Raw genomic sequence first — 16,216 nt, forward strand, 5'->3', positions numbered from 1 at the left:
GTCCAGTCTGCGCGGGGACTTCTGACTCGCCAGCCCCTCTGGTCGTGTGAGCCTTAAAATACCGATACCGCTCTCCTCCTTGTTGGTTTTGTTTCTCTAGAGAACCTCACTAATACAGTCCTTCACATGTCTTGTGCCACATTTGGGACATCCTTATACTAAAAAGAAGTATTTGCTGTTTATTTGAAATCCAAATTTACGTGACTGTGCTATATGTTCGTCGTTAAGCCCGGAATCCTATCCCGGGGCCCAGCCAAAATATTCCATCCTCAAGGGAGTGTGTCCCTGTTGGGAATGGCCACTCGATGCCCCACTGGCACCATCGGGAGCCGGTGAGAAAGGGGGCGATGCGCGGGGGTGGTGGGGAGTGAGGCTGTATAACACTCATCCCTTTATTCTTACACTTCAGCTGAATTGCCTTCTGAGGAGCCAAGGGATCTCTAAGCATCACTTGATGAAATGTTTTAGGGACAAAGACACCAAGATTCACCTCTGTGATTAGGGCTGGAAACTCAAGTTTAGTGTATGAGCTCATTGACACTCCCCCGACCAAACACACACACTATATTCATTCAGCCCCAGTTGCCCCTGCTACCCCCCCCATCCCGCCAAGCCTGTGGGTTTTCTAAGGATTCCTGTGTTCTCCGAATTGTCTTGTCATCACTGTCATTAGGGCACAGAAGGGGCCCAATGCTATTTAGCATCGAATATAGAAGCACTATTCATTCGGCTTTCTACCCATCTGATATTTATGACGGGCCAGGCCTGGATGCTCTGTGCTGAGTACCCAGCCCTGAATGAGGTAGATGAGATTCTCTGAGCTCAGAGAGCTTAAATCTTAGTGGCAGAGACCCAAAATAAATTAAAATTACAGCTACAATTAAGCCTTGAAAATAAAGACGTGTCCATGGGGCTTTGAGTCTGTAAAAAGGAGCTTTGATCTAGACGGGGTCAGGAAGGCTTCCTGGGGGTGGGATGTGTTATCTGAGTTCTGAAGGATAAGCAGGAGTTCAGTAAGTGCCCATGGAAGGAACAGGTTTTCACACGGCAAGGACAAAATGCATAAAGCCCTGTAGCAGGAGGAGGGAAAAGTAAGGGCCAGTGCAGAGGAAGTGTGTCCGTCAGCTGCTGCTGGTCAGCACATCACCACAGACATAGCAGCTTAGAACAACACACAGTCATTCTCTTGCTATTTCTGTGGTCAGGATTCTGGCCTGTCTCAGCTGGGTCCTCTGCTCAGGTTCTCACTAGGCTGCGAACTCGGTGTGAACTGGGCTGCATTCTCATCCAGAGGCTCAGCTGGGGAGGGATCCACTTCTGAGCTCCCTATTGTTGCCAGAATTTATCTCCTTGCAGTTGGGTGGCTGAGGCCTCCACTTCCTTGCCGTCTGTTGGCCAGGGGCTGATCTTAGCTCACAGGCCCCTAAATACAGCAGCCACTTTGTCAAGGCCAGTGGAGGAAACTCACTGCATTGTGCTAAGATGGAGTTGGGCAGAATATAAGGCAATAATGGGAGCCACGTCCTGATACCTTGATCATCTAATGTGACCTAATCAAGGAAGCGACCATGGCATCATATTCAGCGGTTCTTCTCACTCAGGGGAAGGGGTTATACAGTGCATATGTGCCGGGGGCAGAAACCTTAGGAACCTCTTAGAATTCTGCCTACCACAGAAATCACGAGGAGGGCCTGTCTGAGATGTGCACGGGGATAGCAGGGTGCATATCTCACTGGAGTTTGAGAAGGAGAGACTAGACAAATGGGAGTCAATCTTAGAAATTAGCTGGGAACTTTCCAGAACTGGTGACAGACCTGAATCCTCAGACTTGAAAGGCAAAATGCCAAGCATGACAGATAAATCCTCAGAGTAAATCTACAGAATAAAAACAAAAGATTATAGAAGTAACTAGAAAGTAAAGACAGGCCACCCACAAAGGAATGCTGGTTAAGAGCACCAGCAGATGTCTCATCAGAACAGAAACCAGAGGTGAGGGAATAATACCTTCAAAGTGCTAGGTGGAAATAGGTGTCCATCAGCAGTCATCCGTCTAAACCCACCTGGTCAAGGAAGAGACCGAAATGCAGACATTTGCAGGAAGACACAAATTCAGCACTAACAGACCTGCCCTGAAAACACTACTAAAGGGTGTACTGAGGAAGAATAAAATCGGATTTGGAAGGAAGAGGTGAAACGCAAGAAGCACTGTGAGCCCAGAGATTGGCAAACATGGAGAAACATCTGAAAAGCACTGTGTCTATAAAATAATAATAATGACCAACTTGGGGTGCACAGATACCAAGGCTGAACCAGCAACAAGATGGAGGGATGAGTACAGTTGAAAGACTAAGGCTTGGAGGAAAAAGGAGAGATGGGTGATTAATTTCAGCCTTCATTAAATGAAGCATGCATGATAAAAGTTTAAGAGCAACTTCAATAATAGAACTGAAATCGATAGCTTCCAAAAAGTAGAGTGAGAAAGATATAAAATGCAGGAGAAAGGAAGGAAAGCAGAGAAAGAAAAAATACAAATTACTAAACTTAAAAGAATTTTTGAGCTTAGATTTTTTTTCTTAAGCCAGCTAGGTGTTTTAAGTGGTCTCTTGTAAACGGCAAAAGACACAAAATGGAAAAGAGAAAAATTCTAAACTCTTAGTACGCAGTACCAAAACTCAACACTAGACAGGTTAACTTAATGGATCTGTATTCCCTATTTTAGGGGATAAACTTACTTTTTTAGGCACACATGAAATACTTATAAAAATTAACCACACACTTAACCACAAAGCAAATATCAACAAAACCCCAAAATTCTACACTCAATCCACATGTCTCACAGCAGTGCAGTTAAGATAACTGGAACTAATGAAATTGTGATTGAAAATCTAAAATTACTTCTAGCAAATTAATGATTCCAAGAAGAAATTATAGCTAATTAAATAAAATATTTAGCTGAGATCAAGAGTCGGACGCTTAACTGACTGAGTCACCCAGGTGCCCCTAAATAAAATATTTAGAACCAAACAATAGTGACTACGCTTCATGTCAAAATACTGGATGCAGCCAAAGCTGTCCTTAGCGGTCACCGTCAGTGTTACATCAAGCCACACAGCTGGACGGACGCCGACTAAAACGCTGTGGTCACCAGAGTCCGACTGATGCTGCCTGGAAAACATGGATTGCTGGCCTCAGCCCACACACAGCATCCACCACACCAGGGTCAGCTGCGGGAGTCCTGGTGTCCTTGGAAGAGAAGGCCACATTTTGGGTTTTACTGTCTCAAGCAAAACCCCTTTTATGTACCAGCGGCCCTCGGAGTACCCATGGGGCCAGTTCTTTCTCTTAATTTTTCCTAAAGAAGCATCTGAGAAGGCCAATCTGGCCAGAAGAGAACAGAGTGGGAATTCAAGGGGATAAAGAGATCTCGTTAAAAAGATGTGTAGGCAAAATTTAGGATTGCTCAAGAAGAAAGGCCAGACTTTGCCCTCAAGTTTCTGGGAGGTGATCTCTTGGGAGGCTGAGATCAGCCATGTGGACAATCAGTGAATCAGTCAGTCATGCCTGTGCAGTGGAGTCCCAGTAAAAACTCCGGACCCCAAAACTGGAAGTCAGTGGGGCCACCCGGATTGGTGATACTCGACGTGTGTCATCACACGTGCCCCGAGAACAACACCCCCTTACTGCATGGGGGGAGGACGCTGGGAGTGCCATGCTTGGTGTTCTCCTGGTGCTGCAGACTAATGTCTGTGTGCCCCCAAATCCATACGCTGAAACCCTACTCCCCAAGATGATGGTATTAGGAGGTGGGGGCTGTGGGAGGGGATTAGGTCACAGGGTGCAGCCCCCATGGATGGGATGAGTGCCCTTATAAGAGAGGCCTCAGAGAGTTCCCTGGCCCCTGCTCCATGTGAGGACACAGAATATGGCCATCTGTGAAGCAGGAAGCAGGTTCTCACCAGACATGGAAGCTGCCGGCGCCTTGAGCTTGGACTTCCAGCGTCCAGAACCCTGAGAAATAAATATGTGGTGTTCATCAGCCACTGGGTGAGTGGTGTCCGGCTAGAGCCACCTGAGCGAACTAAGATAGCTGCCCCTGCCGTGCGGTCCTCTCTCTGGCTGATCTTAATCTGACACGTTAGTCCCTGTGAACCATAACTGCAACTGTAACAGCTTTTAGTGAGTTCTGAGTCATTCTAGGGAATTGTCACACCCAAGAGTGGTGTGGGGGATCTCCCTGTGTGAGTCTCCTGGGGATGCCGTAACGGCGCCACAAACTGAGTAGCTCAAACAGCAGAGATTGATTCTGTCCCGGCTCTGGAGGTCAGAAGTCCAAAATCAAGGAGGCGGCAGGGCTGGTTCTTTCTGGGGTCATGTAGGGGAACTTGCCCCAGGCTCTCCTAGATTCTGCTGGTCACAGCAATTGTGGTGACCCTTGGCCTGTAGAAGCGTCACCTGAACTCTGCCTCTGTCCTCACAGGGTGTTTTCCCTGTGTGCATGTCTGTCCAAGGGTCCCTTTTTATAAGGACACCAGTCATATAGGACTAGGGCCCACCCTCATGACCTCATTTTAATTTGATCACCTCTGTAAAGCCTCTATTTCCAAATAATTATTCTGAGGTATTGGGGGTTTGGACTTCAACATGAAATTTGAGGGGACACAGTTCACTCCAGAACACCCCTGCACTTGCACACGGCATCAGATGTGGAGGCAGTCTTAACCTTTGAATTTATAGTTGGTTGTACACGCCTCACAAAGGAAGAATTAGAGAGATTTCACACCCATTAGGATGGCTATTATCAAAAAACAGACAATAACAAGAGTTGATGAGGATGTGAAATCAGAAGTCTTGTGGGAATGGAAAATGGGGTGATCGCCGGGGAAAACAGTTTGGTGGCTCCTCAAACAATGAAATACAATTACCACGTGAATTACATAGAATTATCACATGGAGTGACCATAGGAACCAGCAATTCCATTCCGAGGTACACACCCAAAGGAACTGGAAGCATGTGAGGCTCTTGCACACCTGTGTGCACGGCAACAGCATCCCCAATGGCCAAGAGGCAGAAACACCCCAAGTGTCCATCTGTGGATGAAGGATACACACGGCGCGGTCCGTCCCCACGCGGGGACACGCTCCAGCCTCAGAAAGGAAGGGACCCCGACACCTGCCACGACTCAGAGGGACCCCAAGGACACCGGGCTCAGTGAGAGGAGCCGGACCCAGAAGGACACATCCCGCAGGACCCCACTCCCAGGAGGTCCCCAGAGGAGTCCCGTCCACACAGAGAGGAGAGGGTGGGAGCCGGGGCTGGGGCAGGGGGTGGGGACAGAGTCTCCGTGTGGGGAGACGGAACGTTCTGGAGATGGAACGTTCTGGAGACGGAGGGTGGGGGTGGTCGCAGGACCATGTGAGTGGGCTTCGTGCCGCGGAGCTGTGCGCTTAGAAATGGTTAAGATGGTGAATTTTATTTTATTTTTATTTTTTTAACGATTTTATTTTTTCACAGACAGAGAGGGATCACAAGCAGGGGGAGCGGGAGAGGGAGAAGCAGGCTTCCTACGGAGCGGGGAGCCCGATGTGGGACTCGATCCCGGGACTCCCAGATCATGACCCGAGCCGAAGGCAGACGCTTAACAACTCAGCCACCCAGGCGCCCCAGGATGGGGAATTTATGCAGTGTGTATTTTACCACAAGAAAGGAAGGAAGGAAAAAAGAAGGAATGGAGGGAGGGAGGGGAGGAAGGAACGAACCACGGGGAACAGTGGGACACATGTGAGCTGTTTCCATGCAGAAACATCCAGAACGTGGAGAGCCAGGAGCCAGCCTCTGAACAAACAAGGAAACCCAGGAGAGGCTGGGCCGCCCGCTGGCTGCACCTCTGAGTCCTGATGAACCCTGGGCTGGACTCGCATCAGTGCATTCGCGCCCCGGCACGACCCCCACGCAGCCTCCTCCAAGGGCAGAGAAACCTCATCCCGCAGTTGGCAGTCATGGTGGAGGGCAGATAAAAATCAGGCTACAAAATCTGCCTTTGAACCAAGGAAGGCTCAGAAAAGGCAGTGACTGTTGGGTCCAAACAGTCTGACAGTGTCTCTGGGCATTTCCACAGAAATGGCATTTTGCTTAGACCCTGTGGCACGTGGAATAACGGCCCCAAAGATGTCCATGTCCTATCCCATGGACCTTGGGTATGTCACTTTGCTCGTTAAAGGGACCTTGCCGGTGGGACCTTGTCAAGGCCCTTGAAGTGGGGATGGCCCTGGGTTTCGGCGGGGAGGGGCTGGCATCCTCATGAGAGAGAGGCCGAGGGTCAGAGTCCCAGAGACGGGCAGACCCTGCCCTGCTGGTGGTGAGGATGGAGGGGGGCCGCGGGCCAGGGATGTGGGGCCTCTAGAAAAGGCAGCAGACGGGTCTCCCTGGGGCCCCAGGGGTTGAGCCCTGCCCACACCTGGGTTTAGCACTAGGATACCTGCACGGTTACAGTGGCAGCAGGAAGCCAATACAGGCTTTTTGTGGGCAGTGCTGACCCAGGAGAGAGGGTTGAGTGTTGATTGAGGACATTGGGCATCTTTGTAGGAAAACACCCTGAAATCAGGACCTGCCCCACCCCAGAGTACTCTCTAGTCAGATGGAAAGAATGCTGGTCATCAGAAGACCAATATGCAGAGGGTGTTATGCTGAGTGAAACAAGGCAATCAGAGAAAGACATGTATCAGATGACCTCACTGATAATGAGGAATTCTTAATCTCAGGAAGCAAACTGAGGGCTGCTGGAGTGGTGGGGGGTGGGAGGGATGGGGTGGCTGGGGGATGGACATTGGGGAGGGTATGTGCTATGGTGAGCGCTGTGAATTGTGTAAGACTGCTGAATCACAGATCTGTACCTCTGAAACAAATACTGCAATATATGTTAAGAAAAAAAAAGAAGAAGAAGAAGATAGCAGGAGGGGAAGAATGAAGGGGGGGAAATCCGAGGGGGAGACGAACCATGGGAGACTTTGGACTCTGAGAAACAAACTGCAGGTTCTAGAGGGGAGGGGGGTGGGGGGATGGGTTAGCCCGGTGATGGGCGTTAAAGAGGGCACGTTCTGCCTGGGGTGATCACCTTTATCCCTCTAGTTCTTGGTTCTAATGGCATGTGGGGCAGCAATATCATTTTTGTTTTCCCAAATCCCTTTCTTCGGAGAAGATTCACCCCAATCATGTTGCCCCACCCACCTGGCCACCGGACCTGCCAGTCATGGCTCTCATGCCCACCCCCATCAGTGCCGGGGCCACACTGAATCCATGCCTGTCAGTCACGGTGCCCACCCCCCTCAGTCCTGTCAGCAATTGGCCCAAAGGGTTGTACGTGACTGAAGCAAGCCAACCAAGTTTCTTCCCCGAGTTTCAGCTTCATGAAATTGCCCTTTTTCTACACCAAAAACAACAGGACGTGATCAATGTCATACCGTTCAACTAATAAAGGTACGGAAGAAGCGTCCTTCTTTACAATGGGGCTCCTAAACTGCCATGGGTAGGCTTGGGGCCACTGGCCACCATCTTGACTGCCAACGGGAAGGAGGATGAGATCAACGCCCCGAAGGAAGAGACCAGGTGGACGTGAGGGGTACAGCCAGGGAATAATTCCAGGGGACAAGACAGAGTGACCCAGGTCTGCCAGAGGCCGGGCCTTCTGGACTGCCCTGGCAAGGGAGCCAATCTTGGCTTGAACTCCTGCAGGATGGAGCTGTCATCCTTATAAGATCAAGATTTATGGCTCACGGACGAACCAAAACAGAGAGCAGTAACTTCTATAAGGACACTAAAGGAAATGCTCTTCACCTACCTCTTCAGCTGTGGTAGAGTAAAACAAAACAACAACAACACTAGCGTCAACACAATGTCAGGATTACTGGCGTTCCAGCTGTTTTCACCTCCCCACACATCAGGATGCCCATTCCCCCAAGGTCTTTGCAGACTCATGGACACGTGGCCTCAACCAACTGGTGGTCAGGAGGGGAAACTCCATTCTAAGCTCCTCTTCCAATCTGATTAGGGGATCCCTGGAGGCAGCAGGAGTAATAGAGGGGCCTCCTGGGAGGTCTTTGTGTTCTCACTCACTGGCTCCTTTGCTGGTCAAATCTTGATGGGACCATGTCAGTAGCCACAAAGCGAAGCATGTGGAACCATTTGTTGTACCCATGCCAGAGTCCATGCAAAAGCCCCTTCTCGTCACTAGCTGTAGGCCCTCTCCCACCCCATTTTGCATGGCTCCTTTCCCTGGTGCTGGCCCTTGGAGAGTCCACAGGACCAATGATCATTTATCCACAAGCAACCCCCACATAGAAGTTTCCAGTTCATGTCTCTTCTGGAGCTTCAGGTGGGAATAGACACCTGGATATCCTTGCCTACACCTCAGCATGTCCCACATGGGATGTGTCTTATCCCAGCAAAGCTGCTCACTCCTCCCTCCCCTGAGTTCTGGGGACCACCGCTCTCAAAGCTGCTCTAGAACAACACCCCACCCCACCCCATCTTCCATCACGTCATCTTCCTTCCCCTCCTTGCTGGTCACCTCCAAATCTGGCCACTCCACCTCCTTCCTCCTCTCCAGGGTCCCCACTTACCCATTCCTGCTCCTGTACCTTTACCCCTTCCCTGGGCTCGTGGCAGGCTCCAGGCCTGCCCCAAACTGCCCATCTTTCATGCAACTAGAGAGATCTACCTAGACCAGGGGATCTCACTGGGGTGATTCTGTCTCCAGGGGACACTGGGCAGATAGATGTTTGGAGATATTTGTGGTTATTACAACTGAGGGTGCTCTTGACATTGAGGGGGTGAAAGTCAGAGACGCTGCTCACCTCATCACCACCCCCCACGGTGCCCAAGATGCCCGCACAGAGAGTGACCTCCCCCAAATGTCTGTAGTGCTCAGGGGAAGAGACGTTGCTCTGTACAAATATGATGGCGCTACTCCCCTGCCTTTCAGTAGCTCCTTACCACCCTCAGCACCAAGTTCAAAATCTTGGCCCTGACTCTCCTCCTCAACTCATCACTCACTACCCCTTGCTCCCACTTCCAACCATTCCATGTGTATTCTGCTCCCAAAGGAATCCTGACACCTGCCATGACGTGGAGGGACCCCGAGGACACCGGGCTCAGTGAGAGGAGCCAGACCCGGAAGGACACATCCTGCAGGAGGACCCCACCCCCAGGAGGTCCCCAGAGGAGTCCCGTCCACACAGACAGAGAGGAGAGGGTGGGAGCCGGGGCTGGGGCAGGGGGTGGGGACAGAGTCTCCGTGGGGGGAGATGGAACGTTCTGGAGACGGAGGGTGGGGTGGCTGCACAATGTGAATGTGCTTAACACCACTGAGCTGTGTGCTTAAGATGGTGAATTTGATGTTGTGTGTACCTTACTGCAATAAAAAAAATTGTCGAGAGAAATCAGCAAAGAGTGGACGGAGCAGGAGTTTGTGCCTTCCTCGTGAGTGTGAGTATTCCAGAAGGAGGGGTGCTCGGTGCTGGCACAGTAACTCCTGGAGGATAAAAGAGTAAAGCCACAGAGGCAACGGGCTCCCTGACTGGGAAGCGATTATGAAGTACTAAATGGACACACCGGCTTAGAGAAACTTCTAGACCCCTGTCAACTCCTCGAGGACAGACGTGCACTTTCCGCACCTTTTCCTTGTCTTCACGTCCCTGTAAAGTCTTTGCAAACAGCCAACACAGACAAGACATTCGTTGCTTGAGTGAAAAGCTGACGATTTTACCAACAAGTAAATTGTCAGTGTGCTTATATTCGCTTTGGAAAAAGCTGGCTGAAGACCTCCATGTAGCAGCCTCTCTGGATTGCTTTGTCTTCCATTTAATGTTGAGAAACAAAAGCCGAAGGCCAGATTGATCACGGGCTAATTATCAGTCTCCAGTCATTAGGTCCAGTCACTTTAAAATCCAACTTTCCCCAAAAACCCATATTTCTAAATTGAAGTAAACTTCCAACCAAGATATAAAGTTCGTTTAGGACTTAAAAAAAAAAAAAAATGTCAGCTCGGGGCGCCTGGGTGGCTCAGTCGTTAAGCATCTGCCTTCGGCTCAGGTCATGCTCCCAGGGTCCTGGGATCGAGCCCCGCATCGGGCTCCCTGCTCGGCGGGAAGCCTGCTTCTCCCTCTCCCACTCCCCCAGCTTGTGTTCCCTCTCTCGCTGTGTCTCTCTCTGTCAGATAAATAAATAAATAAAATCTTTAAAAAAAAAATATCAGCCAAAAACAAATCTGCCTGTTTAGATGTGTCTTTCCCTTTTCACTCAGACATAATGGAGACAACCTGTCTCAGACAAATGGGCAGCTTACTTAAGAGAGAGGGAGAGTAAAGGGATGGAAGGTTCCAGATCCTTCATGCCCTGAATCTCAGACTACAAAATATCTTCTAGAATTTGTTTTATTTTTTTGTTTTTTGCAAAGATCAGGGGTGGGAGAAAATGGATGACAAAAGCTCAGTGCAAAGAGGGAAGATAGCCGATTCGGAGAAAATAAGAGAGAACAGAAGACAGCGAAAATAAGAGAGAACAGAAGACAGCGACTGCGGGCTCGCACGGTGACCTTGAGCTAGGAGAAACCCCTTGACAGGATGAGGCAGAGCTTATTTTTTTGAAAGAAACGTAGGAGGATAAGTTACCACCTACGCTCAAGAGACACATGAGAACACCCCAGACAAATCTAAAGAATGAGTGTGCAGTTATAAAATAAGAGAAGTGAACCGGCAAGAGACTTTCTGTCCCCAGCTACAGGAACGATCGGTAGAAGCTTCCAGGAGAACCGACACTGGCTCTAAGATCTGCAAAATGTGCACCAAGATAGAGGGAAGGAAGAGCAAGGGTCTCTAGAACATAGGACAAAAGCCCAGAGCGTGCAGAACTGAACTGGGAGTTGTGAACGCCAGCATCTCCAGCTTGAGCCTGGGACTTGACCGGCCTCCAGCTTGGAATACACACGCCACTGTCCCGGCATTCTCTGAGCCGGGCCAGAGGCGAAAAGCCTGACAGCCCTCCCAGCTCAGCAGTGATGGGGTGACACTGAGCAAGTCACTCCCGTTTGGGGTGACCAGTCATCTCAGGTCACCTGGGACTGTTATAGTTATAAGCTGAAATCAGGACATCTGGTCACCCTACTCCCCCCCTGTCTTCATCTGCCAGGAAGGGTCTGGAGCCATTCGGGGCCTCCCAAGGGAGTGCTGAGTGAGAAGATGATGTGAGCTGAGCCATACTGGGAACAAGGCAGGAACAATCATTTCCAGCCTCCCAATGATGCCATGGAGAGTCTCGGCTTAGGGCCAACGTGTCCTTAATGCCACTCTAACCCTCGCCAGTGACTGTTTCCAAAAGGAGGGTTTGCTGTGTGATTTATTTCATGAAGAGGGGGCGGCAGGGCCTAGGGTGGAGCAATGGGGACACTGGCCTCAGGGGCAAAGGTTAAGGGGGGGGCACCTAAAACCTCAGTCAAGATAAATACCCTCAGTCAAGATAAATACTATTTTTACACAACATTTTAAAAATATAAACAACACCAAAAAAAAAAAAAATCCACAAACAACCAGATACCGACATTGCATGCAAAGACAGGACCCGGCCTTACACATGCCCAACCATCTCCCCCCACATGATTCCCAGCCCTGTCGTGGGCTGTCTTTGTTAAAACGTTGATATTTTGCTTGTCAGGAATTCCTCTGCATTCACTAGATATTTCCAAGATATTGCACTACAACGTTATTTCCTGCAATCTCTGAGTGTCCTCTGGCCTCACCTCAGTCTGGGTTTGGTTTTCTTCCCCAGCATGTATTTATTTATTGTCGCTCACCTCCTTTTGTTTTCTATTTGTTTGTGGCAGTGACTACATTTTAATTTTTTTTTTAATTTTAAATAGACCATTTAAAGAAGATTTAATGAGTATTTTCATGGCCTACCTGCAGGTATGTGCCCTCCCCTCTGTGATGCCATCCAGTCTTGCGGTTTTAATAACATCCCTGACATCTACCAGCTCCCAGCCACACTCATCTTCTGAATTGCAGACTCAGGTCCAGCTTGTTACTGGGACCTCCTTCTGGGTTACTCAGGGTGACCCCACGGGCCCTCGCCTCCTGGTGTTCACAGCCCGGGGTAGTCTCATCCCCCTGAGTGTGTGTGACTTGCTTCTACCCATTCGAATGCCACAGAGGTGATGGGATGTCCCTGTCATGACTCTATCACATGATGTAAGACTCTGGAGCTAACAACCCCCTCACGGGCTGATGAAGTACATGGCCGTATAGGAGAAGCCCATGTGGCCTGTAGGAGCTGAGGGTGGCCACCAGCTGACAGGCCACCAAACCAGACCCTCCCTCATCGGCCGGTGACCTGAATGAGTTTGGAAGTAGTTCCCCAGTCTGGCCTTCGGTTGAGAACACAGCCCAGCCAGCACTCTGATCGCGGCCTCGTGTGACCCTGAGCATGGGGCCCCAGCTAAGCCATGCCTGGACTCCAGACCCACAGAAACGGGAAGGTGTTAAATGTGAGCTGTTTCAAGCCACTACATTTGTAGTGATTTGTGACCGCAACCCAATGGCTGGCAAGCTGCTCAGATCTGACGCACATCAGACTGACCCCTATAGCTCTCTCAGCCCCTCCATACCTGCTTCTCCCACAGCCTTCCCCACCTCAGGCAGCACCTCTGTGTTTGTGATCACTCGGACCAAAACCCCTGGGGTCCATGTGACCCCTTTCCACAGCTGTCATCAGTCTCCCTGGAAGTGGTGCCAGCCCCACCCCCAGAATAGGTCTAGAATTGGCCCACTTCTGCCATGCCTGCCCTGAGTTAAACCACCCAGGTCTTGTCGCAGAGCTGGCTGCTTCCATCCTCAGCAGCTAAAAGCTGACTCAGGCCCTGACCCACCTCTGCTCAATCCTGCCCATGGCTTTCACTGAGGGCAAAATGCCTGCGAGAACTGATCCCACCCATTCTCTGCTCTCTGTCCTCAGATCCTCCTCCTTCCTCCCTTGCTCAAGCCACAGGGCCTCCTCATTGCTCCTCAAACATGCAAGGCCCAATCCTGCCCCAGGGCCTTTGCATCTGCTGTGCCTGCTGCCTGCCGTGCTTATCTAGATCGTCATGGCAGATGCCTCCACTCCTGCTTCCACGTCCCCACTTCGTCTGTTTTCTCCTGGATTGTGCAAGCTGCGCCCATGGGAATACACCGCAGGATGGTTTCCACCAAGGTGCTGAGCCTGGGCGTCCGTGTGTCCCTCTGGGAGAAGTGGAAGCCAGGGAAAGAACAACTGGCACGTTCTCTGCACTCTTTGACTCCATCCTGCCCGAGACAACAGTCCTCTCACTCCACGCTCTGGCTTCACAGCAACGGCTGGGCTGTAGCTCCTCGCGAGAGTGAGAATCGGCTGGGGAAAATGCCAGGAGAAGGTAAACAGCATTTTCCACACGGCAGGGAGTGCACTAAACAACTGATTCATTACCCCTCCCGATGGGACCGGCTGTGCCTTGATGGAAGAAGTGGGGAACTGGCCCCGGGCCACAGGACGTGGCAGCTCTAACACGTGTCCCCAGTTACTTGCCGCTCCGTTCAGTGGTGGAGCCTGTTCATCTCCCTCTGGCCGTGAACTGGCCCCCACAACTCGCTCCTAACGGGGAGTGTACCAGAGCGATGGACCGAGGCTTCAGAGGCCAGCCATGAGGGCTATGTGGCTGCCGCCAGGCTGTCTGAGGCCGCTTGCCGTGAGGACGCTCACACGGCGCTGTGCAGAGCCTAGAAGCGGCCCCTCCGGCTCCAGTGGGCAGGGGGTGGGGGACGCTTTACATGAGGCCACCCGGCCTGACATCCCCACTGCAGCTTCTCGGGAGACCCCCGAGCCGCGACCACCTGGATGAATCACCCACAGAAACCGTGGTACAACAGACGTGTGTGTCTGCCTGTTTGTTTTTTAAGTAAACCCTGCCCCCAACGTGGAGCTCGAACCCACGACTCTGAGATCGGGAGTCACACGTTCTACCAGCCAGGAGTCCCTAAAAAGTGCTTTAATCTGCTAACTCCTGGAATAACGGGCTACGCTGCATCCGATCAGCACTGTGCAGGCGCCAGGCCTGTCTGGCGTTCTGTTCTCCCCGCAGGCTCCACAGGCTGCTGCTGGCGGCCCTTCCGGCTTCCTTCTCTTCATGCCCCTCGGCCCCTCATCCTCTCCGCAGCGGCCAAGGGCCCGCCGCGAATCTTCCAGCGGCTGCTTGCACCAGCCGGTTGAAGCACTGGTGCAGCCTCCCCAAGGGGCAGGAGAGCGCTGGGGTCCACTGCTTCCCAGCAGGGTCAACTGTGCGCTTCAGTAAACCCCAAGGGGCTCCTCACCTTGGACCCCCCCAGCGCTCTGAGACGCCGCGGCGCTCGGGCCCGTGCATCCCACTCAGCCCGTGGAACAGGCATCCCTTGTCCGCCCTGCAACCTCTCCTGTTCCTGCCCCGCTCCTGGGGCTCGGGCCTCGCCAGGAAACTCCCCCGCCTGCCGCCCCCTCTTCATGAAATAAATCACTCAGCAAGCCTACAGGAAACTTAATAAGCTCGGGCTCTTTTTTTCCCTTTTTGTCTGTGGACTTTTTGTTAGGTTTTCATGGGAAGAGGTGTTCGTGAGAAAACTATCTGCAGTGATGATATCGTGTACTCCCTTAGTCAGTAACACGCACAGAGGCACTGGGAGTCGGGGACCCCGCGGTGTGCCGGGCGGGGGAGCTGATAAACACGGGTGGTACCTGGGAAAGCGGATAAAGACTCGGAGATTAAAAAAAGAAACCTCCAACCACTTAACGACTTGTGTAATTTAAAATTAATACAGGTCCTAAGATGGCATCCGGGGTCTCCGACTGGAGCTTGGAACCCTCAGGGAACCCGGACGAGGCCTCCGAGAGCGTTAGTTCTGTGGGTCCGGAAGGCTTTCCAGGGGAAGCTGGGTGCGGGCTGTGTGGGGACCCTCCGTGCCATCTGTGCAATTAAAGTGATTCCAAAATTGTTGTTTTTAATGAAAAGGGGTGAAGTAGGAAAAACAGAGTTGTACGCAGGCGTGAGCCAACGCCCCAGACTGTGTTAAAATGCACGGCTGGGGACAGCCGTGTCTCCGTCCCCGCTTCTGCAGACGAGGTGGGCTTATGGCAAGAGGGGCCGCCACGCGCAGAAAGGTCCTGCCTGACGCTGGGTGGGGCTCGCAGCCTCCCGTTAGGCAGTTCAGCCCCCTCCCAGGGACCCTGGGGGAGGCCGCCTCCCCTGCTCCTCACACACCGTTCGTTCTTACACTTGCACGTTTCCCCCACTTGGCTGGTGGCTTCTCGATCACGAAATGGGCCGCTGCTGTCCAGGCGAGGCAGGCGAGCTGCAGAGATGGGGCACCAAGGGCTCTACAGGCCCAGCTCCCGGGGCAAGAGCCCCGCGCCTCGGCCTGAACCGCACAGCCGCGTCCGCGCGCACCCCGCCTGCCTCTCCTTCCTGGTCCTGCACAGATGAGGGCGAAGCCCAGACGGGCGCATCCGCTTCCCCTGCCTCTGTTGTCCTTCTCTGGCGTGCGCGGGACACACCTGGCCACGGCCAGTCCACTCTGCCTTCCCCGGGTCCCCCCCAGGGCCTCGGCTCGGCCACCGCGTCAAGCTGTCCACGGACAGCAGTGACCGAGGGAGTACTAGGGTTTTCTCTCTTCAGGCCACTTGACGCAAGGTTGTTCCCAAGAGGGGCCCCCAGCCTGAGCCAAAGGCTGCCCAGCACACCGCCCAAAGCCCCTCACGCTCTACACTGCACACCCTGAACGCTCACTATTCTGCAGACGAGAGAACTTTGCACAACGCACACACCCGTCAAGCACGGGGCGCAGAGCCGGAACGGGCGGGGGCGCACGGCTTCGACCACGCACCGCCGTCGGCTTGGCACCCAAGTCTCGACTCCTGGTTTGGTGGGACAAGGGGGCTGCGTGCGGCAGCGTCTCTCGGGCGACTGCCGCTGTCGAGCTGTCAGATCCGCGTGAGTGACGGCGCACCTCATGTTCCAGACGAGACCAGTGAGTTCAGGCACACGACCGCTGACAACCACGTGCAAAATCATACGATCTCACACACGCGGCCCCACACTCAGCGACACACACAGCCACCCCACCTCACACATGGGGTCACACACACCACCCTGGCCGGGGCCACGGGCAGGCAGGCTGTGTAGGCCCT

General features: G+C 52.4%; 1 protein-coding gene across 1 annotated transcript in view; it reads right to left on the bottom strand.

Annotated features, from left to right (window-relative positions):
• The window catches only part of TMPRSS9 (transmembrane serine protease 9), a 49,699-nt gene that overhangs the window by 32,729 nt on the left and 754 nt on the right, over window positions 1-16,216 (bottom strand). The gene's annotated exons all lie outside the window — the stretch shown is intronic.

This window comes from Callorhinus ursinus, unplaced genomic scaffold (assembly GCF_003265705.2).
Source record: "Callorhinus ursinus isolate GAN/ISIS: 27379988/994484 unplaced genomic scaffold, GSC_fseal_2.0 scaffold77, whole genome shotgun sequence".
Classification (NCBI taxonomy): Eukaryota; Metazoa; Chordata; class Mammalia; order Carnivora; family Otariidae; genus Callorhinus; species Callorhinus ursinus.